Genomic DNA, 23,091 nt, shown 5'->3' on the forward strand with positions numbered 1-23,091 from the left:
ACCCTAATCTATATCCTTCACAACTTTGCAGTTTTTAAAAGTCTGTCCCGAGCCTTGTGGCCCATCAGGCCGGTGCTTCTGCCGGTTTCTGTGGTGTGAAGCGACTGTGAGTATGAGACTACCACCCGGATAGGACGCCAGTCTATCGCGAGGTTAACCCCCAGCATCTGCCAGTACCCATTTTCAGCTGGGTGGACTGGAGCAGTGTGTGGTTAAGTGCCTTGCTCAAAGACACAACACGCTGCCTTGGCCGAGACTCGAACACACGACCTTCAGATTGTGAGCCCAATGCCCTAACCACTTGGCCACGTGCCACACAACATCATAATTTTGCATGCTTCTATCAAATCTCGTCTCATTCTCCCAGGCTCCAGGTAATAAAGTCCTGACCTATTCAATCTTTCCCTATACATCAGGTCCCGAAATCCAAGAATCACCATGTAAATTTTCTCCGTACTCTTTCAATCCTATGGATGTCTTTCCTGGAGAGAGGTGAGCAAAACTGCACACAGTATCTGATGGATGTAGGGACTGAGGGTCACAGGAAAGTGATGCAGAAGAGGGGTGAAGACCAGCTTAGGTGCATGGTAGGACAGGTTTGAGGGGGCTGGTGGCCTACACCTGCTTCTATTTTACGTGCCCCATAGTAGAGCTTCCAAATTTGCAAGTGAGACAACACCTAGAAGTGTAGCAGACCGTCAATGGACCAGGAATGGACCTGGTGGATTGGGCAGCAAGGTGCAGGTAAAACAATGCCGGAGAAATGTGACGCATTATATTTTGGTAGAAACAATTAAAAGATACAATAGAAACCAGAGAGCACAGGATATAATATGAACAGGGACAGACACCCAATGGCACTGTTAATTAAAGCAAGTATCTAATCAGCCAATCATGCTGCAGCCACTCAATGATTAAAAGCATGCTGACATGGTCAAGAGGTTCAGTAATTGTTCAGACCAAACATCAACATGGGGAAGTAATGTGATCACTTAGATCACTTACTTGTATCACATTGCTAAATGAAATAAATTACAAATGTGATTTTTAATTTGACTGTGGAATGATTGTTGGTGCCAGACGGGGTGGTTTGAGTATCTCAGAAACTGCTGATCTCCTGGGATTTTCACACACAACAATCTCTAGAATTTACAGAGAATGGGGTGAAATTTAAAAAAAGACACATCCAGTGAGCGCCAGTTGTGGAGTGAAAATACCTTGTTAATGAGAGAGGTCAGAGGAGAATGGCCAGACTGGTTCAAGCTGACAGGAAGGCGATAGTAACCACACATTACCACTGTGGTGTGCAGAAGAGCATCTCTGATCGCAGAACATGTCGAACTCCAGGGCCGGAGGGTCGTGAATCTGTGGAATTCATTGCCACAGCGGTTGTGCAGGCCAAGTCATCGGGTATATTTAGAGAGTAAGTTGACGGGTTCTTGATTATTAGAGCATGAAAGATTGCGGGGTGAAGGCGGGAGAATGGGATTGAAAAGGATAATAAATCAGCCACGATTGACTGTCGGAGCAGACTCGATAATTCTGCTCCGATGTTTTAACGTTTTCAGAGAGGGTGCAAAGGATTCTAGAGATGGAGGAGTTTAGTGCTGCGGAAGGGCTGGAGGAGCGGGGATCGTTTTCCAGGAAATAGGCGAGTTTGTGAGATCTGAGAGAGGGACTTAAATTTTGCATTGGCTGTATACAGAGCAGATATATAGAGAGAGACGGGTCCGGAGAAATCGAGACTGGGGACAAGAAATGAAAGTAACAAAACTAACGGGTGGAAAATCTTTGTACACAGCGAATGTTCAGGCCTGTCCGGGTAGAGATGGAGGGGGATTCGCCTGGGGCTGCCAAGAACTGCAGAAGCGTCGAACGAACTTGCAGATCTGTGGGAGAGTGGGACTAACCGAATTGCTCTTGCAGTGGGATAGTACAGAGTTACTGGGCTGACTGGCCTCCTCGTGCTCAGAATATTCTCGAGTGACACATTGTATTCCATGAGCCTCGGGCGGAGGAAACAACCGTGGGAAGGGAATTCGTAGGACTTGCGGCAGAGGAGTAGACAGCCTTGATGGGACGAGTGGCCTTGTTTGGGTTCCGAGCACAAGATTAGGTTGAAAGCTGCCACCCGCGGGTGGTGGCTCCCTAAACAACCCTATCCAGTCACTCTCCTTCGCCTTCGGGTCAGTGGGTAGCTCCGGGCATTCTCGGGAGCTCGCTGCCGACTTCTGCCGGCGGGGCCACCCTCGGCGCCTGCGGGGGGCGGGGGGCGCTCTTCGCTCTCGGTGCCCCCGCGCTGGGTGGCGCCGGTCGGTGTTTGCCGCGAGCCAGGACCAGAGTCGGGAGTGTCCCGGGGACAGGACGAATCAGGATATCCCAGGGGTCAGTCAAGTCACCGGTAATTGGAGCAGCTCCGGGTTGTTGCGCTCCCTCCGCTGGGAGAGCGGTCGTTCACCGACTGCTCGGTGCACTTCGCACAAGGGGAGCATTTAGATCGGCGGGAGATCCTAAGCGAGGCACTCTGCATTTGCAAGAATAGGAGGGGTTGTACCGAGAGCAACCATCCGCCGCAGGAACTCGGCGCGCCGATCGGCATCTGTGGAAGGAAAGGAACAAGTAGCCAACTTTATCGGACGGTGGGGGAGGAGGGGGGCAGTGATCCGTGCGACCCTCTCTTATTGCCCCTTCCCTTGTAGTTTCTACTGATTCCTTTCCTCGATCGACCCGCTGAGTTCCTTAAGCTGATTGTTTGTTGCTCCAAGATTCTCACATCTGCAGCCCTTGCGCCCCCCCCCCCCCGGGCGCCGGGTTCACTGTATGTGGGCTAAAGGCGAGGAGCTGCCTTTCCCCGATCCGGTCAGCGCGGAGCTGCGGGCGAACCGGGCACGTGGGAGCAACAGGGGGTGACGGGATCCAGCGACGGGAGGGTTACATGGAGTGAGATGGGCGGGGAGTTGGGCGGGGACTTTCGGGAGCAGCGCTGACCTCGGCGAGACACAGAACTTGTCCACGCTCGCAGATGCTGTGCAGGTGGAGAGTAGTCGCTGTCCTGGTTAGTTGGTTATTCGATGAAGTTCCCCATTTAAAAATTAGTCAGTAGACCAGGAGAGAGTGTACCGACCACGAACTTCTGAGTCCGCCTTCCTCCGGTGAAGTCGCTCCGCGTTGCTTTGGGAATCCGAAAATTTCCCGGATTGGCGTCTGAACGCAGCTCTTGAATTATGTGCAAAGATCACACAGACCGGAGTCGTGTGCCCCGGAACTCAAACAGTTAAGTGGCGATTTAATTGAAGTTTTCAAGATCCCGGGAGGGAAAAGTCACTTTCAGTTGGTTCATGAGTCCGGGCGGCTGGAAACGGTAACGGCAGGTAGCTCTGCCTGACCCGCTGAGTGTATGCTTCTTTGCGTTCAGGGGTGAAGCTGGGAGCGCGTCTACCCTCAGCGGTAAGAATATACAGCTCCCCGCCAGAAATAGGAAGCAGTGTTTATTTAAAATCTGGTTTTTTTGAGGAGTTTAGGGAACTGCAGCTGCCGAGGAGTGCGGGGCAGAAACAATGTACGGGCAACACTCACAACACGCTGGAGGAACTCAGCAGATCAGGACGAAACGAAGGGTTCCGGCCCGAAACGTCGACCGATCTTTTCCACTGATGCTGCCCGACCTGCTGAGTTCCTCCAGCGTGTTGTGAGTGTTGCTTTGACCCAGTATCTGCGGATTATTTTGTGTTTACAATGTACGGGGAAAGGCCGAAGACTATCTTGAATGGCGGAAGGGGTTTGAGGCTCTCTCTCCTACATTACAAATGGTGTGTGTGATAGGGCAACTCCTTCTGATGGGGTCATATTGAACCAGGGAAGCCAGAATGGGGACGAGGTGCCGGCTGTGCAGGTACACTTGAACCGTTCTGTGGGCCGTTGGTAAACAATGAGTCAGAGGCTTTAGATGTGAGGGATTTATCGCGCCGTGGACGAGTAGAGCAAGTGTTCGGTCGGCAGTCTCAACTCCCTACCTTGCGGAGCTCGGGCCCGGCGCTCTCCTTGTGGTCGCGTCTCTCCGGCCGGGCAACAGGTGCGCACCCGCTCGGGAGTCACTGCATGCGTCAGAGGCGCGCTGAACTTGTACGGTACGCGTCTGTGTGCGGCGGTTCTCCATCAAATGTGCAACTTCGGTTCGAGCGGAAACGGCGTGCGTGTGTTGGGGTGGGGGTGTTCTCCGCTAGGGAGGGCCCGCATTCCCCTTCACCAGGACGCGATTGAGACCTGTTTATGTTCTCTTTCATTGTCTTTGGTGCGGCCACAACTACTAACCAATGATCTCGGCTCCGAGCTGAAATGCGCAATGTGTGTGAGCCCCGACCTGGTTGGATTACCGGTAACACACAGTGCTGTAGCAAAGCGGCAGGTCAGTTAGCAACGATGGGGAGGAATAAATAGTCGACGTTCCGGGCCGAGACCTTTCATTAGGACTGCTCTCCTTGGATTAGACCGGATCCATCACATTCCTCACGCAAACTGTTGGTAACACTCGGCAGATGGGGCGGAGACATTAAGTTTCTTGCAGGAATCTTCCTCGGACACCCCTTATTTCTGGCTGTTTCCAGTGTCAGCTTTACCTGAGTGTAGTTTGGTAAAATAACTGACGTCCCCGCCCAGCCCACCCCACTGACTTTACTTCTGACACGATTATTGAAAACGTGCAATGAAATGCATCATTTGCGTCAACGACCGACCCAGTCGGGGATGTGCTGGGGGCCGCCGACAGGTGTTGTGTTCAAGGTATTGCCTAATCCGCGTGTGATTGGAATGTGGGAGGAAATCGAAGTATCCGGAGGAAACCATGTGGTCACGGGGAGCGGGTACAAACTCCTTGCAGACCGTGGCGGGAATTGAACCCCCGTCACTGGCCCTGTAAGGAGTTACCCTCACGGCTGCACTACAACTCCGCCCCCGCCGTTAACCCAGGTCGCTGCCGACTTAAAGCAAGCAGGTATCTAGTATTTCCATGGGAGATAGTCCAATCCTCCCAGACGTCTGCAGTGTCTTGTGTCAACATATAAATGCAAGTCTCAGGTCTGATGTAGGGTCTCAGCCGAAACATCGACTGTTTATCCCCCACCATAGATGCTGCCCGATCCGCGGAGTTCCCCCGGTATTTTGTGTGTGTGTGTGTGTGTGTGTGTGTGTGTGTCTGTGTGTCTGGGCGGCAGAGTGAGTTATGACGAGATGGAGAGGAAGGCTGACCTCAGGCAAATGGATTTGAAGATGGGAAGGAATACGGGTGAATGAATTGGGTACTACGGCGGCGCGCAATAGAGCCGCTGCCGCCGCCTCTCAACGGCGGAGACGCAGGCTCGGTTCTGATCTCCCTGATGTCCGTATGGGGTTTGCGTGCTCACCCAGTGTCTGCGTGGCTTTCCTCCGCGTGCACCGGTTTGTTCCCAAATCCCCAAAGACACGCTGGTGGGTTAATTGGCTAGCGTTAAAATACATACAGTATTCCTGGTGTGGGAGGGTGGCTGGAGGCGAGGACGCGGGCGTACGGGGAGAAACGTAAGAGTAGGAGGGGATTGAGAGCCAGCTTGGATGATTTAAGTGTTACAAGTGGTCTCTCATGTTCTGAGAGATATAAGATTATGAGTCTTTCTCTTGACACATAAAATGAGAAAGCGGTTTAAAAAATTTCTACCGTGTTCATTCTCGGAGGGACTTGAATGTCATTATATCCAAACGCCCGAAAGTTATAGAATAAATACGAGTAATTTACGTGTGAGTGCCAATTGTATGAATGTACAGTAGAATTTTGACCAATACAGCTCAATACAGGCCTTTCGGCCCACGATGTTGTGCTGACTTTTAACCTACTCTAAGATCAATTTAACCCTTCCCTCCTACATAATCCTCCTTTTGCCTATCATCCACGTACCTCCCTAAGAGTGTCTTAAATGCCCCTGCCACCACCGCCGGCAGTGCGTCTGTCGGTGTGTATTACGATATATCGGGTGATGAGATGATTTAATTTTTATTTAGCGATACAGCGTGCAGTGCCTTCCGGCCTTCAGAACCTCGCTGCCCCAGCAACCCCCGACAAAACCAAATTAACCCTAACCTCATCAGGGGACAATTTTACAATGACCAATTAACCTGCTTTTGGGCTCTGGGAGGGCCGCTGCACCGGAACCATTATGTATAAGTCAGGTATTATACCAACGGAGAGGTGTGGACAGGGAGTGTCGCAGATGTTCAGAAGATTAACCTCAGGGCTTGCGAAGAGAGCCCGTGCTCTTTAAAATTTAGAAAAATGGGAGATGATGTCATGGAATCACAGAATTCGTATGGGCACAGCACTGTGGATGCAGGAATGATGTTTTCCTTGGAGGGGGGAGAGGGTGATCTAGATCATAGTCATACTTTATTGATCCCGGGGGAAATTGGTTCCGCGGGGGACAATCTGAAAGTAAGGGGTCGGCCATTTATAAATAGGGCGAGAGGTAACTTTCTCACCCAGAAGATGGTGGACCTTTGGAATTCTGTGCCAGGCAGAGGCTCGGTCACTGAGAATATTCAAGGGAGGTCAATAGACTTCTGGGTGTTAAAACAACCAAGAGATGTTGAGTTTGCGTTCAAAATAGCGTGAGATTTAAAAGACCAGCCGCCACCGAGAGTCCGAATGGCCTACTCCTGCTGTTTCTTGCGATCTTGTAATGCGCTACGAGGGAACGGACCAGCGTTCAGGGCAAACACGGGAGAAGAGGGCAAAGTCCAAAGTTCATTCTCGAAAACAACTGCATGGGCGGTGAGACACTTTGATAAGCCTTGGGCAGCACACAAACCAGCTCCTGTGGAGTTTCGGAAAGTCGACTCGAATCCGTCTTTCACTGCCGCCTGCACTTGGATAGCACCCGTCTCATCCCAAAGGATTAATACAGTCAGCGAGTTCTTATTGTAGGGTTTGGATATTAGATATATCAATATTTATGAAGAAAAACAGCGTCGAGGTAGAAAACCTTAATGAATTACGGAATAGCTCCGTAGGCCGGGTACCTTATCCGACTCACAAAGCGTTTCCCGCAATTCCACGCACTCGCACATCACCCTCACAACCCCCTGTTTGCGGCCAATTTCCCCCAAGATACGACCAGTCCAGTATCAGAATCAGGTTTAGTGTCCCCGGCAGATGCCATGAAATTTGTTGTTTTGCGGCAGCAGCGCGTTGAAATATGTAATAATTAAAATCTATAAATTACTACGTATATAATTTAAAGTATATAATTAACAGTAGTGCAAAAAGATTGCAAAAATAGCGAGGTGGTGTTCATGAATTCACCTACTGCTTAATTTTGGTTGTTTTAATCGTCCTTTGGAAGTCTCTCTCTATCTGTTGTGAGGCTGGGGTTGGTGGGGGGTGTGGGGGTCTCGCTCCTAACACGCGGGGAGGGGTACGTTTGAAAGCGCTGGGGAAATTCCATTGTGGAGTAGTAGTAGTAGTCGTTATACTTTATTGATCCCGGGGGAAATTGGTTGGTACTGGCATTCAGCAACTTTCACTCCGAGTCCTGTCCGGATGGGCTGAAATATTCTCCGCTGCTTCATCAAGGGAAAACGTTGCCACAGTGTCTCACATACACCCCGTGCCCACTTTATTGGGCGCAAATTTCTAATCAAGCAATCACATGGCATAAACTCAATGCATAAAAGCATGCAGGCATGGTTAAGAGGTTCAGTTCAGACCAAATATCAGAAATGTGATCTAAGTGACTTTGACCGTGGAATGATCGTTGGGTGCCAGACCTGGTGGTTTCAGTATCTCAGGACATGCTGAACACCTGGGATTTTCACGCACAAGTCTCTAGAGTTTAATGGTGCGATGTATAGCTACACCAGACATTCTGCAGATGCTGGAAATTCAAAGAAATGAAGTGCTGAAAGAGCTCCGTAGGTCAGACAGCATCTACGGAAATGAATCAACACTCAACATTTCAGGCCGAGACCCCTTCATAGCTTGGGTGCTTAAGACTTTCGCACAGTACTGTATATTTGTCTACGTGAAGTGGAGAGCGAGTTTGTTAATCCGGCCGGACCAAAGAATGTTGGGAGTGTGGGGTGCCGCGGGAGAGGTGTGGGACGGGTGGCAGAGGAGGAGTGCAGGGGCAGTGTGACTTCAGGCAAGGTGATTTGATTCCAAACAATTGGGTTATTGATCATTACAGAATGTTTCGCTGCTGCTTCCCGCTCCTTTCCATTCTCCCAACCACGGTTCCCCTCTCCCTGTCCCCCTTCCCACTTTCAGTCGACAATAGAGACCCATATCAGAATCCGGTTTCTCATCGGTCACATATGTCAGGACATTTGTTTATTTTTGCGGCAGCAGCACAGCGCAATACATAAAATTACTACAGTACTGTGCAAAAGTATTACGCACCCTAATTCAGACTTCTGCATAGTACTGTTGTCCATGCTAAACTACCCTAGTCCCATCGATCCGCACCTGCATCCTACCCTCCAATCCCTCCCGTCCATGTACTTAACCATATTTCTCTGAAATGTTGAAATCCGTCGCCAGTACAGCACTGTGCAAAAGCCTTAGGCATCCGAGCTATACACGTGGGCTTAAGACTTTTACACAGTTCTGTACGTGGAGGACGGACTCAGACCTCTGTGTTTGCGAGAGAGGAGGGTAGCTTATACAAATCTTTTAAGATTTTGGATTTCACCAACGCGCTTCTGAAACTGACGCGTTCGGACGCACCACTGCCACTGTTGCTGTCACTGCTGGAAATTCTCCTGTCAGTCTATGCACGGCAAGATCCCACAAACAGGCCACGTGGGTGGGTGGATCATCTGTTTCGGGTGCCGTGTACATGTTGGTCAGGACGCAGAGAGCCAAGCTCGGCCCGGGGTGGGGGGTCGTGTCCCGGTGGTAACTGTGTTAGCTCCTCGGCCCTGGGTCGTGTCTCTGGAGAGGGGTCTGAATCCGAACCCTCCCCAACCCCCCATGACAGGGGAGTTAACCTGGAGGCGCAACAGTCTTTGTTCAAAGTAAATTTATTATCAACATATGTATATGTCACCACATCCTACCCTGTTTGTCTGTAGCTTTTCATTGAAACTATTGTGTTTCTCTCTTCTACTGTAAATGTCTGCAAGAAAATGAATCTCAAGGTGGTATATATGATCAGGGCCGGAGAGCGAAAAACGAACTTATGTTTAGGTGTGTGTGTGTGTGTGTGTGTGTGTGTGTGTGTGTGTGTGTTTAATGGGTTCTATTGTGTTTCTTTTGTTTTGTGGCTGCCTGTAAGAAGACGAATCTCAAAATTGTATATGATATATTTACTTCGATAAAAAATGCGTTTTTAACTTTGAATTGGCTTCATCCCATTTCCTTGCCAGTCCTGAAGAAGGGTCTCGGCCCGATATGTCGACCGGTTATTCATTTCCAGAGACGCTGCCTGGCCTGCTGAGTTCCTCCAGCATTTTGTGTGCGTTGGTTTGCAATGACAGCGTCTGCAGAATCTCTCGTGTTTATGGTGATATTTACATACTTTCATAACAACTTTACATTGAACTTTGAACTTTTGATAGGAAGGGAAATAAGATCTTTCTCCTATCGCTCCGCTTAACGAGTGGTACCGGACTGGGCTTAGGAAAATCCCCTCGCTCGCCGGTCCTCGCTGCTGTTCACCTTGTAGATTCACTCGCCTGCTTCCAACCTTCGCAGGCAGAGTCCTTATCTTTTGATCAATAATTCGGTTGATCAGCGCTTGATTTTGGGGGCCCGGGCGTTGTGGAACCGGTCACCTGGGACTGCGGCGGGCATGAGTCCGCGGCTCACTCTGGCCCAGTGTTTGGGCCACTTCTGACGTCGCCGCACTCACGACTCCCTAAACCGAGGCGGTCGCGAGTCACCGCCGCCCGGTCTTTGTTTTGCCACGATTCCACCTCTGCCCTCCCGCTCCATCTCGTTCAAAGGACGGTGGTGGTGGAGGGCAGGGAGGGGTGGCGGGAAGAGTGGTGTTGTTTATATTAGAGGCACAACCAGTAAATGCAGTGACAAATGGTCAGCGTCATGGCCTATATCTATCTATCTTTTCTTACACACACACACACACACACACACACACACACACACACACACACACAAAGCTCTTCCAGCCCACTGAGCCGCGTCACCCATCAACCCACTTATTTAACACTAGCCTAATCACATGACAATTTACAATGCCTAATTGACCTACTAACCTGCGTTTCTTTGCACCGTGGGAGGAAACTCATGCGGTTCACCGGGAGAACGTACAAACTCCTTACAGATGGCACCGGAATTGAACTCCGAACTCCGACGCCCCGAACTGCAATAGCGTTGCGCTAGCCGCTATACCACCCATTTATCCTTTTGGCGCCCTATCTTTATTACAACTGGATGCCGAGGTCCGTTGGGAACATCTCTCTTATGGGATTTTTACATAGTCCCCAGTACTACCCACCGATTAGCAGTGCACACCCCATCAGCGTCTGCTGGGGATTGGGAGGGTATCCTGCTACGGACGTGTTTAGCGATGTCACCTGATTTCCCTCGCCCCAGCCAAAGTTGGTGAGCTGGGAGCGGTTATCAGGTACGCCCAGGCCGGTGAGTGAGGCGAGCCCGGCTTGGCACCTCATCTGGGTGGTGAATCGGGCTGCACTCTGTGCGGGCTGCCCTGTAAAACCATAAGACAATCGGGCCATTCGTCCCATCCAATCTGCTCCGCCATTCTATCATGGCTGATTTATTATCCCTCTCAAAGCCATTCTCCCCGGAATCTTTGACGGCCTTATGACTTAAGAAGAGGCCGGATGGACTGGGAGCGAAGGAGGGCGAGGAGTGATCTTTATAAAACCACGAGGGGCATGAATAAATTGGGCGGTCACAGTCTTTTCCCCGGGGTAGGAGAGCCTAAACCTAGAGGAGACGGGTTTAAGGCGAGAGGGGATAAATTCGAATGGGGACCTGAGGGACAAGGGTTTCTCTGGGCGGTGGGCATATGGAACGAGGTGCTATAATTACAGCGTTTAAAAGATACATAGATAGGGAAAAGAAAATTTTAGAAAGTTATGCGCAGAAAAATGGGACTTCGTTGGACGAGTTAGGCGGAGCAGTCTGTTCCTGTGCTGCTTAGTTCTGATTCTGTCTTTGTGCTACCGGACCCTGGCCCGGACTGAGCTGCGGGTACTGCATACGGGTTAGCCGTATCTCTGTGTATAAATCTAAAGTAGGTTGTCTCATTCTTCTCCTCGGACCCCGCCACGTCTCCCAGCCGCTCTTCTCCTCGGGATTTAACCGCTCCGCCAATGCCGTCCCACCTTCCGCTTCTGGGGTCCGGGGCACAGGGACTACCCCTATCGAAAGCCTCCAACACATACCGTATGCCAGTACCTCCGCACGCGTCTCGCCCTCCTTCGGCGGCACGCCTTTCCCCAGTAAAGTCATTATATGTCCTTAGCGTGTCTTATGAAGATCGGTTGAGCGAGCTGGACGGAAGGAGGATGAAAGGTTACTTGATAGATGTGTCTAAGACGATAAGAGGCATAAATCGAGTGGAATTTTCCCAGGCGGAAATGGCTAATACAAGGGGCCATAATTTTAAGGTGATTAGCGGGGGGGCGGGTGGTGGGGGGGGGAGATGCCAGAGGTAAGTAAATTGATCTTTTGCACCCACAGAGTAGTGGGTGCGTGGAACATGCTTGCAGGGGTGGTGGTAGAGGCAGATTTATTAGGGACATTTTAGAAACTCTTAGATAGGCGCAGAGATGATGGGAAAATGGAGGGCTATGTAGGAGGGAAGGGTTAGATCGATTTTAGAGTAGAATAAAAATCGGCACAATATCGTGGGACCTGAACTGGGCTATGTTCTATGAATCTGGTTCATTATCTTTAATGCTACTACACAAATGCAGTTGGTTGGCAGTTTGCCTGAGTCTATGTGCTCGGTTGATAGCTTCGGATCAAATCACTCTGCGGCTTTTGATGAGGGATTAAAACTTTGCGGTGGAAGAGATTACCGGTTGGGTAATAATCCCGTGGTAATTACGTGGTTCCTTTCCTCGATGAAAAGCAGCCACTGGTCCCCAGAATCACGTCACCGTGGGCAGCATGTAGCTGGTCATTCAGACCGGCGGAGAGGGGGATGTTTACAACGCATCGCGCTCGTCGCTCGCTTACTTTCCGAGAAGTTGATGGTCTCAGTGCTCGTTCCGGCCTGTCGCTAGATTCTCCCCAACTCCGGCTCCTCGTGGGATGTACACGGGACTGACAGAAGGCTGGGTGTGTAATGGAAACACAAAACGCTGGAAACACTCAGCGGGCCAGGCAGCGTCCGTCGAGGGAGAGACCGGGTAACGTTAGGGGGTCGGAGACCTTCCGTTAGGAGGTGTCACACTTGTCTGATGTCGGTGCGGTAACGTTAGATTACACGCTGTAAATGAAATGGATCTTGCCGGGGTGAAGGGGAAAACTTTTGAAAAAGTGGTTTATTTAATTTTGCGGATATCTGGGAGATGTGTGTGTGGAAAAAACACGCTGGAAATTTGATAGTAAAACAGAAAACGCTGCGAATACTCGGCAAGTCAGGCAGCATCTGTGGAGATAGAAAAAACATTTAACATTTGTGGTCTGCCATTCTCAGGCACAGAACATTACAGCACGGGGCAGGCCCTTCGGCCCACAATGTTGTGCTGACCTTTTAACCAACTCTAGGATCAATCTGGCCCTTCTCTCCCGCATAACCCTCCAGTTTTTATCATCCTTGTGTCCATTTAAGATTATTTTAAATGCTCCTAATGTTCCTGCCTCTCCCACCACCCCAGCAGGTTATTCCATGCACCCACCACGCTCTTTGACATCCCCCCCCCAAACTTTCATCCAATCACCTTAAAATGGTGCCCTCTCCATTTCTGCCCTGGGAAAAAGACTCTGGTTGTCCACTCAATCGATGCCTCTTATCTTCTCCTCTGTTTCACTGTTATCAGACTTTCATACTCTAAGGACGAGCTCTTGATCTCCCAGTCTACCTGCTGGTGTCATAAAGTCTTGGAGGATTTCAGCACAGAAGTAGGCCTTTTGGCCCTTCTCGTCCACACTGGCCAAGGTGCCCACCCAAGTTGGACCCATTTATCTGTATTTGGGCCGTATCCCTCTGAACCTTTCCTGTCCATTGCCCATGGCACTCCACTTTCTCTGTCAGTGCAACACTATATTCTGCACTACAGTATGGCAAGATCCTGCAGACAGCATGGTAATCAACCGTGTCATGTTGGCGGATCGGATCCCCAGCTCTTCTTGCACACAGTGCCCTGGTGTGTTCTTTACGTCCATTTGTGAGATTTGAAAGGATACCTTCTCCCAGCTGGAATCCTGATGAAGGGTCTCAGCCCAAAATATTGTCTGGTTACTCTCCTCCTTGAATGCTGCCTGACCTGCTGAGCTCCTCCAGCAACTCAAGTTCAAGTTTAATTGTCATTCAACCGTACGAGGATACCCGTGAAAAACCACGTTACTCTGGGGCCAAGGTGCAATACAGTCATACACAGCACAAGGCAGTAAAGTACAGTCACACAAAAATATCGTGCAAGTCCCAGAGTCCATGAACATTGCAGCAATCTGCAACTGAACACAATACAACCTGTCTTCTGCTGAGTGAACACTGGGGGCAGCACTGACCAGCGTGGATGGCGCGCCACACTGCCCCCAGTGAAGTGCCCGACTCCAGCTCCTCCCCCTGGGCAGTTGCAAACAGTCGACTCCGCGGCTGGAGGTCCGTTTCTCACTACAACCGAGGCCACACAGATTCCCCCTAGCCCCATCACCTGCCCCCGCCATTCGCCTATAAACCAATGAATTGGACTTGCAGCATTCCACACCACCAACATCCATTGGGGTCTTGCGATCACAAGAAAAAACAACTAGGACAATCACTCGCTGTTAAACTGCAACACCTCCTTTGTGCACCAACTCTTCTGACCCCTGTCAGTCGCAGCCTCAGGGTCCGCACCACGTCCAGCGCCTTCATTTTCTCTGACAATGAGCAACTCACTGCTGGGGTGGACCTGCGGCACTTATTAAGTTCTTAATGCTCAGCAGTGTCTTACAATCATCAAAAATACGTTTAAAAAGGGACAGTAACGCCAGTGGTTGACCCCATAGAAGCTACTGCATCTGAGCAAGCTGCCCCCTCACCGGAAGTAAGATTTTGTTCATGCTGCTCAAGATTCCAGCATCTGCAGAGGTGACTTGATGGAGGTGTACAAGATGATGAGAGACATAGATCGAATGCATAGGCAGAGATGTTTCCCCAGGGCAGTATTGGCTAATCTGGGGGGGAGGGTGGCGTAATTTTAAGGTAATTGGAGGAAGGTATAGGGTGGACGTCACAGGTGGGTATTTTGCACAGAGAGCAGCAGGTACTTACACTGAGTGACCACTTTATTGGCTACCTCCTGTTGGCCACTCAGTGTATGTCTAAGGTCTTCTGCTTGCAGTAGCCCATTCACTTCGAGAAGCTCTTCCGCACACCACTGTTGTAACGTGGGGCTAATTGAGTTACTGTCGCCTCCCTGTCAGTCTGAAGCAGTCCGGCCGTTCTCCTCTGACCTCACTCACTCACAAGGCGTTTTTGCCCACAGAATCACCGCTCACTGGATGCCTTTTTGTCTTTTGCACCATTCTCTGTAAACTCTAGAGATTGCTGTGTGTGAAAATCTCAGGAGGTCAGCAGTTTCTGAGATACTCAAACCACCCTGTCTGGCACCAACAATCATTCCACAGTCAAAGTCACTTAGATCATATTTGCTCCCCATTCTGATGTTTGGTCTGAACAACAACTGAACCTTTCGATCATGTCCGCATGCTTTTAACCGTTGAGTTGCTGCCACATGATTGATGGATTGGATATTTGCATTGTTGAACAGGTGTAGAGGCGTACCTAATAAAATGGCCACTGAGTGCAGAAAGCACTGCTGGGGGTGATGGGAGAGACAAACACCTGAGAGACATTTAAGAGTCTGTTAAGCAGGTACATGGATGATAGAAAACTGGAGGGCTATGTAGGAGAGAAGCGTTAGATTCATCTTAGTGTTGGTTAAAAGGTTGGCACAACATTGTGGGCTGAATGGCCTGTATTGTACTGTCCATGTTTATGCTAGTGTTTTCTGCAGAATCTCTTGTGACTATATTCTGTATTTTGTTTTCTTCTTACTATCTCAATGTCCTTACATTTGAAATCATCTGTCTGGACAGCACACTAAACAAAAGCTTTTCGCTGTATCTCGGAACATGGCAATAAAACATCCTTTTGCTGTGCCATTCAGCTCCTGTTCTGGCTGAAATTGTACCTTGCTGGTCTGACCCTTTGTCCTTCTAAATCTCCTAGACTGACGTAGATGTCTCGGTGCACGGTGTATGGGAAGAACAGGAGTACTGGCCCACGTTTACCCCTGCAGCTCCACCCGCCTAATTACCTGCTGTTTGTGGGACCTTGTCAGGCAAAAGTTTCCTATAGTGTGAGAGTCTAGGACCAGAGGGAACAACCTCAGAATTGAGGGATGTCCCTTTAGAACGGAGATAAGGAGGAATTTTTCTTTAGTCAGAAGATAGTGAATCTGTGGAATTCATTGCCACAGACAACTGTGGAGGCCAAGTCATTGGGCATGTTTAAAGTGGAGGTTGATAGTCAAGGCATCAAGGGTAACAGGGAGGGGGGAGAAGAATGGAGTTGAGAGGGATAGTAAATCAGCAATGATGGAATGGCGGAGCAGACCCAATGGGCCGAATGGCCTGATTCTGCTCCTATATTTTGTCCTCTAAATTAGCTGCTCGCATCCTGACGGCGCTTTGAAACATGCCGATTTTGTGAAGGATGCTCTATTACCACCAGATCTCCAGCTCTATATCCTGCTCTCTGCGGCTGGTTGGAACAGCGATAGCTGCTGCAGTCCTCAAGCCATGGTAGAGTGTGAGAGGGAGGGAGGGTGAACAGATCTGTTAGCACGGTGTGTGTCCCCGAGGGTACGTACCGGGTGAGCGAACCTCCATCTGAAGGGATTCCATGGTGCTGACGCGATGTGTATGAGAGCGCTGTGTTATGATTTGACGTTATAGAGCTGATGGCAGCAGAAACGAGACACATCAGCAGCTATTTGCAGTGAGATTAATGTGGCAGGAATCCAGGCAGATTAGGGCTGCTTACACCTACTTTGCAAAGAATAAAAGAACAAGGTGGATTATAAATTGTTCAACTGGGTTGTGGCTGTAAGATAAATTTGCTCCGTTTGAAATGTTGCTTCGATGATTCAAATACAAGTTCTGTCCCACTCCCAGCAGGTCAGGCAGCATCTATGGAGGGAAATAAACAGTTGACATTTTGATGAAGAACCTCAGCCGTCACGTCAACTGCTTCTATCCACACATCGATGCTACTTGACCTGCTGAGTTCCTTCAGCATTTTGTATCTGTTCTTTGGATTTCCAGTAGCTGCAGAACATAGAACATAGAACATAGAACACTACAGCACAATTCAGACCCTTCGGCCTGCAATGTTGTGCTGGCCCTTTAACCTACCCTAAGATCAATATCAACTTTTCCCACCACATAACCCTCCAGTTTTCTTTCCTCTTATTCTGAAATGTCCTTTGTGTAACTTCCTCTACCACCAGCCCTGGTAGTGCATTCCACACAACCCATCATCCTTTAAGTAAAAAAAAACTATCCTTGACACCCTCCCCCCGTATTTACCTCCAATCACCTTAAAATTAGCCCTTTCCACCCTGGCTGTCAACTCTATCTATGCCTCTTATCATAAGGACCCCTGCTACCCAGGGCATGTCCTTTTCTCATTCCTAACGGACATATGGATTAGTCACGGGCATGCTATGTCGGCACTGGATTAGTCACGGGCATGCTGTGTCGGCACTGGATTAGTCACGGGCATGCTGTGTCGGCACTGGATTAGTCACGGGCATGCTATGTCGGCACTGGATTAGTCACGGGCATGCTATGTCGGCACTGGATTAGTCACGGGCATGCTATGTCGGCACTGGATTAGTCACGGGCATGCTGTGTCGGCACTGGATTAGTCACGGGCATGCTGTGTCGGCACTGGATTAGTCACGGGCATGCTGTGTCGGCACTGGATTAGTCACGGGCATGCTATGTTGGCACTGGATTAGTCATGGGCATGCTATGTTGGCACTGGAAGGAGGCACAGAAGCCTGAACACACACACTCAAAGCTTTAGGAACAACTTCTTGTTATGCTTTGTAACTTTTAAACTAATTGAAATAAAAAGATGGGAATAAACTCTCCTCAGGCGTCCTGCTGGGTACAGGTATCGATTATGAACGGCATTTCAATGACAAGCTCTGCCATCTTCTTCAGGGAGGAGACAGGAGTCTGAAATGATGCGAGTTTTGAGTTTGTTCTTTAAGCGAGGCGCACGTATTACGTGGTAGCATCATGACACATGTAATTCACTTACTTTTAACCCATAATGAATTATTTAAATGAACAGGAATGCTCAATCATCAATGTATTTACAATATTACTGAAACATTAAATACACAACGCCCCTTTCCCTCAGTCATCGTTTCAGAGCCCATCACTATTTCGATCTCCCTTTTGTACTGCTCATTTTTTCTATCTTCCCTGTTGTAACTTTCAGTGTAGTTTATGTATCGCACTGTACTACAGCCACAAAACAACACATTTCACAATGTCTGTCAGTGATGATGAACTGGATTCTGTGCACTGATCTGTGGCTAACGACACCCTTTTTGGAACAGGCAGGCAAGTGGAGAGAGATGAGAGATACAGACTGGCAAACACACCGGCAGAAAGAAAATGAGCCCTTTCAAAGAACCTATGTGGTTGATGAGTTAAATGGAAATACAGTGGGTTGTGGTTAGTACATTTTGGCCCAATTAAGTGGCTGTCCCAACTAACTGAAGTTTCATGGAAATAGATAAAAAGGTATGAAAAGACATTTAACTGAGTAACAAATTATGTATTTATATGAAATACAGAACAAATTGGAACACTACCATGGCCCTGTGTATTGTTTTTTTAATAGATTACAATGAGGAATTAATTCAGTGTATGCTGCTGTGTAGGATAACTTTTTTGGCTAGTGTCAAACCCTTTCATGGCATCTGGGCAAAGGTCTGAATTTTTTAAAGTCATAATAAAAAACAAAATGTTGAAACGTCACTGCTGTTTGAATCGGTGTCCTCCGGGCCAAGTGGATAACGTAACACAATCATGTGAACTGACCTACTTAAAAACTGACCGCTCGGTGTAGTGCCTAGGCACAGGCAGTTGATGCTAGTTAGAAACTGTTCAGCAACAGTCCAGAATAAACGAAGAGAGTCCCAGCTATTTTCTCAATGAGTTTTTGTTCTTTAAGTGCTGCCCCTGATTGACGGATGGCCCAGTTAACCAGAATCTACTCTCTGTCCTTTGATCTGCTCGACACTTGTGAAGGCTGTTCCTGATCTTTGGTATCGGAACGGGTCACAAGGGACTACCCGCCCTGTTTCTGTCATTTCCCTTTCTCCCTCTCTTTCCCTGCACATGCCAAACGGTAAACTGTTGTTCTAGTAAATAGCCAGGAGCGATAAGGATTTTGTACAGAATGTCTTTGGAAGGTTCTCAGCTGGGGCCAGTTGACTGAACTAAGGCCAAACCAATGGAACAATTTTCTCTACTGTCTGAATTATGACCAAACTGAAAGTAAATTTATTATCAAAGTACATAGATGATACATGATACCATGCACAGTTGATTCCGGTTATTTGGGACACATTGCGACCTGTACATTCTGGCCCAATTAAGTGGCTGCTCCATTTAGCCAAAGTTTCCTGGAAATAGTTAAAAACATATAAAAATACACACTACAGTTTAAATGAATAATAAATTATGTATTTAAATGAAATACCGAACAAATTAGAACACTACCAATTCCACTACCGTACTATAAAACTTTAGTTCCCAAAAGTTACCGACAGTAGAATTCTTCCTGTGTGTAATTTGCTGTGTTCTTTTGATTGACTGCAATGAATCAAGTCAGCGCAAACCAGTGCAGATAATCAATGTCTTTCATACAATACTTTTGATGATTGCATCCTCCAAGTGTTAATTTTCATTGTAGCATTCCACAATAATCGTCAATGCCTTCAAACTCTTTGTAGCTCCTAACTTGTTAAAGTAGTGAAATCGTTTCGTTTTCACTTCGTTTCTGGGATCTCCAAGCTTGAAACTGCAGTGAGCAAAACAGTTCTGCATCGTCTTACTGCTTATTTCTCGCCAGTGACAAAAATCACTGCTTTCTGAAGACAAACACACACAACTGATGCCATTTAAAAACTGTTTGCTCTAAGCACAGTGTAGTGTCTAATGGCCACGCAACTGCACGTAGCTGACGTTCATAAGAAACTGTCCTTTCCCAATTGAGTAGCACTGTGTCCCAGATAATCAAGGGGAATCCTGGCTATTTTCTCAATTAGTTTTTATTCTTTAACAGTAATCCCAAATGTGTGGTTGCCCCTATTAACCGATGACCCAAGTAACCAGAATCCACTGCGCTACCTTGAGATTCATTTTCTTGCAGGTATTTACAGAAAAATAAAGAAATTTAATAGAAGTTATTAAATACCATACATAACCAAAGACTGACAAACAACCAATGGGCAAAAGAAGACAAACTATGCAAATAAAATAAATAATACTGAGAACGTGAGTTGTAGAGTTCTTGAAAGTGAGTTCATACTTGCCCACAGATCTCCTTTAAACTCCCACCCTGCCCGAAACCGAAAACTCAGGACTCACACCACCACGTTCAGGAAAAGTTACTTGGTCTTTGCAGACATCCACAAAAACACAGAAAAAAACTCAAAAGAATGAACGGCAGGAAAAGAACGTTAGAACTCAAAGCCCCCTCTCCCCCCTCCCCCATGCAAGCAGCAGCAAAGCAATGACCTCCCCCCGTCCATTTCAGCAAGAAGCGTCAGCGCCCACCACCTACCAAGCAACAGCAAAGCTCCGAAAGAAAGACTGTGATCTGCCGTCAACGAAAGCTATTGTTCGGCCAACAGTTTGACATGCCACAGGCTGTCTCTCTCAAACAAGGGGCAGAGAGAGGTCTCCCATTTCAGATTTCACAAGAACATGATGAACTGCAGAATTGTATATGGTCACGTAATTCCATAATTTGAACTTTGAACTTTAGTTAGAGCGTCTTGGTCACACAGCGGCTCGCGTAACGTGATTACTGCAGCAGTACTCTGGGTTCAATTCCTGCACTGCCTGTAAGGAGTTTGTTCATTCCTCCTGTGACCCCCATGGGTTTTCAGTTCCCTCCCACGTTCCAAAGGCCTGGGAGGCTAATTGGTTACATGGGTGTAATTTAGCAGCAGAGGCTTGTTGGGCCAGAAGGGCCTGTTACAGTTCTCTATCTCCAGAGTAAATAAGTATACAAACAGATAGGTAGGTAGGTTGATACACCACTGTGAAAAACACTTAGGCACGTATACAGTGTCGAGAAAAAGTATTCAACCCACCCCCCTCCCCAGAAGTTTTCATGTTTTATTGTTTTACAACGTTGAATCACAGTGGATTTAATTTGGCTTTTTTGACACTGATCAGCAGAAAAATACTCTTTTTGTGTCAAAATGAAAACAGATCTCTACAAAGTAATCTAAATTAATTACAAATGTAAAATACTAAATAAATGATTGCATAAGTATTCACCCCCCCCCCTTAATATGACACATCAAATCATCACTGGTGCAGCCAATTGGTTTTAGAAGTCACATAATTAGTTAATGGAGATCTGTTTTCGGAGTTCTGTGTGCAGTCAAGGTGTTTCAATTGAGTATAGTAAAAATACACCTGTATCTGGAAGGTCCAACCGCTGGTGAGTCAGTATCCTGGCAAAAACTACACCATGAAGACAAAAGAACACTCCAAGCAACTCTGTGAAAAGGTTATTGAAAAGCACAACTCAGGAGATGGATACAAGAAAATTTCCAAGTCACTGAATATCCCTTGGAGTACAGTTAAATTGTCATCAAGAAATGGAAAGAATATGGCAGAGCTGTAAATCTGCCTAGAGCAGGCCGTCCTCAAAAACTGAGTGACCGTGCAAGAAGGGGACTAGTGAGGGAGGCTACCAAGAGACCTTTGACAGCTCTGGAGGAGTTACAAGCTTCAGTGGCTGAGATGGGAGAGACAGCACAGGCAACAACTGTTGCCCAGGTGCTTCACCAGTCACAGCTTATGGGAGAGTGGCAAAGAGAAAGCCGTTGTTGAATAAAACCCATATGAAATCTCAGCTAGAGTTTGCCAGAAGGCATGTGGGAGAGGCTGACGTCCGCTGGAAGAAAGTTCTATAGTCTGATGAAACCAAAATTGAGCTTTTTGGTCATTAGACTAAACACTACATTGGCGTAAGCCGAACATCACACGTTATCAAAAACACACCGTCCCTACTGTGAAGCGTAGTGGTGGCTGCATCATGCTGTGGGGATGCTTCACTGCATCAGGCCCGAGAAGGCTTGTGAAGGTAGAGGGTAAAATGAATGCAGCAAAGTACAGGGAAATCCTGGAGGAAAACCTGATGCAGTCTGCAAGAGAACTCTGACTTGGGAGAAGATTTGTTTTCCAGCAAGACAATGACCCCAAGCATAAAGCCAAATCTACAGAGGAATGGCTTAAAAACAACAAAGTTAACGTCCTCGAGTGGCCAAATCAGAGTCCAGACCTCAATCCAATTGAGAATTTGTGGCTGGACTTGTAAAGGGCTGTTCACTCAGGATCCCCATGCAATCTGACAGAGCTTGAGCAGTTTTGTAAAAAGAATGGGGAAAAATTGCAGTGTCCAGATGTGCAAAGCTGATAGAGACCTATCCACATAGACTCAAGGCTGAAATTGCTGCCAAAGGTGCATCTACTAAATACTGACTTGAAGGAGATGAATACTTATGCAATCAATTATTTTGTGTTTTATATTTGTAATTAATTTAGATCGCTTTGTAGAGATCTGTTTTCACTTTGACACAAGAGGCTTTTTCTGTTGATCAGTGTCAAAAAAAGCCAAATTAAATCCACTGGGATTCAATGATGTAAAACAATAAAACATGAAAACTTCTGGGTGGGGGTGAATACATTTTATATGCACTGTATATAGTTAGGGTGCCCAAGACTTTGCACAGTACTGTATATTATGTCTTTTTAGTTACCAAATAACACAATACTACTGGGATAATACCTATGTACTGTTTCCCACCCTCCTTCCTAATCTAACCAATATACAGTACTGTGTAGAAGTCTTAGGCACCCTATCTATATACAGTATATGTGCCCAAGTAATTTGCATTGTACTGTAGATAGGCAGATAAATAAATTCATAAATATTTCTTATGTTCACAGCATGTGGCTTTCAACCCCCTATGTAGTTCAAATGCTCATCTAGAACCCATTTAAATGTGTCAGTGGCCATAAGACCATACGATTTAGGAGCAGAAGTAGGCTATTCGGCCCATTGAGTCTGCTCGCCATTCAATCATGGGCTGATCCAATTCTTCCAGTCATCCCCACTCCCCTGCCTTCTCCCCATACCCTTTGATGTCCTGGCTAATCAAAAACCTGTCTATCTCTGCCTTAAATATACCCAATGACTTGGCCTCCACAGCTGCTCATGGCAACAAATTCCACAGATTTACTAACCTCTGATTAAGGTAATTTCTCTGCATCTCAGTTCTAAATGGACATCCTTCAATCCTGAAGTCGTGCCCTCATGTCTTAGACTCCCCTACGTGTGAAATAACTTTGCCTTATCTAATCTGTTCAGGCCTTTTAACATTTGGAATGTTTCTATGAGATCCCTCCTCATTCTCCTGAACTCCAGGGAATACAGCCCAAGAGCTGCCAGACGTTCCTCGTATGGTAACGCTTTCAGTCCTGGAATCATTCTCATGAATCTTCTCTGAACCCTCTCCAATGTCAGTATATCCTTTCTAAAATAAGGAGCCCAAAACGGCACACAATACTCCAAGTGTGGTCTCACGAGT

At 47.6% G+C, this 23,091-nt stretch overlaps 1 protein-coding gene across 6 annotated transcripts in view; it reads left to right on the plus strand.

The window, feature by feature from the left end:
- The first annotated feature begins 2,995 nt into the window (after positions 1-2,995).
- Positions 2,996-23,091, plus strand: part of gcgra (glucagon receptor a) — a 93,870-nt gene continuing 73,774 nt past the window's right edge. For 4 of the 6 annotated variants that reach the window (XM_072242143.1, XM_072242148.1, XM_072242142.1 and 1 more), the window contains exon 1: positions 2,996-3,273. The gene's annotated coding sequence lies outside the window, so the exon portion shown is untranslated. Of the gene's footprint in view, positions 3,274-3,397; positions 3,448-4,388; positions 4,406-23,091 lie in introns of those variants that run through there. The other 2 variants (XM_072242144.1, XM_072242145.1) reach the window with 2 other exon arrangements.

The sequence above is a fragment of the Mobula birostris genome, chromosome 24, assembly GCF_030028105.1.
Source record: "Mobula birostris isolate sMobBir1 chromosome 24, sMobBir1.hap1, whole genome shotgun sequence".
NCBI classification, from domain to species: Eukaryota; Metazoa; Chordata; class Chondrichthyes; order Myliobatiformes; family Myliobatidae; genus Mobula; species Mobula birostris.